This window comes from Galeopterus variegatus, unplaced genomic scaffold (genome assembly GCF_000696425.1).
Source record: "Galeopterus variegatus unplaced genomic scaffold, G_variegatus-3.0.2 Scaffold10775, whole genome shotgun sequence".
Classification (NCBI taxonomy): Eukaryota; Metazoa; Chordata; class Mammalia; order Dermoptera; family Cynocephalidae; genus Galeopterus; species Galeopterus variegatus.
In genome coordinates this window covers 15,875-18,471 of record NW_007736886.1, presented here as the reverse complement: position 1 = coordinate 18,471, position 2,597 = coordinate 15,875, and the positions used below count along the sequence as shown (strand labels likewise).

The following is a 2,597-nucleotide window of genomic DNA, read 5'->3' as shown; positions in this document are numbered from 1 at the left end:
AGGATAATGCTGGCCTCTTAAAGTTAGGTGAGAATTGTCCCCTCCTTTATTTATTTTATTTAATTTTATTTTTTCCTTTTTGTCTTTTTTTCATGACTGGCAACGGATCACAACCCTCAGTGTCGTGCCCGCACCGGACCGGGACTGGCAAGGGGATCGCAACTCTCGGTGCTGTGCCCGCACCTCGCTCAGCCAGTGAGCAGCCGGTCTGTACGTGGGATCCGAACCCTCGGCGGGAGCGCCGCTGCGCTCCCAAGCAGCGCACTGTAGCAGTGCGCCACCGGGCTGGCCCGTCCCCTCCTTTAATTACTAAAAAGGTTTGTGTAGAATTCATGTTATTTCTTTTTTTTTTTAAAGATGACTAGTAAGGGGATCGTAACCCTTGACTTGGTGTTGTCAGCACCGCGCTCAGCCAGTGAGCAAACTGGCCATCCCTATATAGGATCCAAACCCATGGCCTTGGTGTTATCTCCCGAGTAAGCCACGGGCTGGCCCTCATGTTGTTTCTTAATTATGTATTTGATAAAATTCATCAGTAAAGACTTCTGGGCCTGAAGTTTCCTCTATGGGAAGGTTTTCATTTACTAATTTAATTTCTACAATTGGTAAGGGGCTGAACATGTTTCTTATTTCTTCTTGATGTATATTCTTCAGGCCCAGAATTTTTGTCTTTCAAGGAAATTGTTTCATTTAGATTGTCAAATTTACTGGCACAAAGTTATTAATAATATTTCCTTATTATCCTCTGAAGATCCAAATAGTCTGTACTGATGTACTGTCTTTTATTTCTGATATTATTAGTGTCCTTTTATCTTCACCAATCTAGCTAGAAGTTTATAAAATTTACTTTTTTTTTTTTCTTTTTTTGTGACTGGTAAGGGGATCGCAACCCTTGGCTTGGTGTCGCCCGCACCACGCTCAGCCAGTGAGTGCACCGGCCATCCCTATATAGGATCTGAACCCGCGACAGGAGCGCCACTGCGCACCCAGCGCCGCACTCTCTGGAGTGAGCCACAGGGTCGGCCCTACTTATTTTTTTAATAGAACCAACTTTCGATATCATTGATCTTCCCTATTGTTTATTTCATTTTCTTTTTTCTTTTCTTTTTTTTTTGTCTTTTTCCATGTCCGGCAACGGATCGCAACCCTCAGTGTTGCCCTCGTGCCGGGCCGGGACCGGCAACGGGATCGCAACCCTCGGCGTTGCTCCCACACCTCGCTCAGCCAGTGAGCGGGAACTGGTCTGTATGTGGGCCCCATTTCATTTTCTATTTCATTGATTTTTGCTCTTACTTACTTTCTTCTGCATGCTTCGGGTTTAATTTTTTTCTTCCCTTTTCTAGTTTCTTATGGCAGAAGCTAAGTTATTAATTTGAGGCCTTCATTCTTTTCTAATACAGGCACTTAAAGATAACAGTTTTTCTCTAAGTACTGCTTCACTGCATCTCATACATTTTGATATGTGCTGGAAGAGGAAGAACCTGGGCTGCATGTCTTCCTCCCACACTTTCTGAGGAATTCTTCTCTCTGTAATGAAACAGACACACTGTCTTTCACTGGGAGGATTGTCGCTGGAGATCATCATCTTGGATTATATTGGCCCCATACCCACAGTACCTGTTGAGAGAGGCCTGACTTTGAATGAGGCAGTGGGGAAGTGAACTGGTGTGATTTCCACATTTGACAAATGTTATTGACAACCGTCTGGTGAAAGTTTAGAGGCAGAGCTTTTCCTGAGTTTCTGAATCTGATGGGGACACTCCCCGATGGTCTGCTTTTGCCACTAGGACACTATCTGGAGTCAACCAGGCTCTTTGATCCCCTAAGACTATATGGAAAAATAGAATTAGAAGATTATACAAATCTTTCCATGTCTTTTTTTGAAGTATCCTCGTATTTCCCTGTCTCGCAGACGGGGTGAACACCTCCTCTTGAGGACAAGATCTGACTCTGAAGGGAAAGGCACAGGGTCAATGAAACTGACAATGGATGTTTTCTTTTGAGGTCACTGGCTCCAGAATCTCAGCCACTCACTTGGGGACCCTGAGGCTCCAGCCAAGTGTTCTCCATCAACAGGTGGAGGGCTTGGAGGTCTCCTGTGCATACCTTGGTCCCCAGATGTGAGGATCTGTAAGGGTTAGCCTTGGTTTGTGTCCCTATGGGTAGGGATCTGGTCTTACTCATTTCAGTGGGTCTTACTAGGATATTTACTGCTTCCCAGCTTTGTGATTACAGGCAAGTTAATTAAACATTCTAAGTTTCAGTTTCTTCATCTGTAAAGTAGGATTAATAACTTTACTTACCTCATGATTTAAATAAAATAATGCATATAAGGTCATCAGCGAAGTTCCTGACACACTGTAAGTGTTCAACACATATCGACTTCTATTTTAGTTCTGAAATAAAATTATAATACCCTTCAGCGTTCTCTGATTATTTTCCACAAGTAGCGGATACTGTTACAGACAATAAACATCTTTGCACTTTGGGTAAACATAAGGCGTGCTTACAAACCGATTAGAAAAAATAGTGAGGCTGGAAGTCGTTCCCACGTGAGAGGCTCCGCCGCCGAATTCCTCGTGTGCGGCGGCCGGGGA

The 2,597-nt window shown here is 44.0% G+C and overlaps 1 pseudogene; it reads left to right on the top strand.

Annotated features, from left to right (window-relative positions):
- LOC103610222 overlaps nt 1–2,597 on the top strand; it is an 8,244-nt pseudogene that overhangs the window by 3,585 nt on the left and 2,062 nt on the right.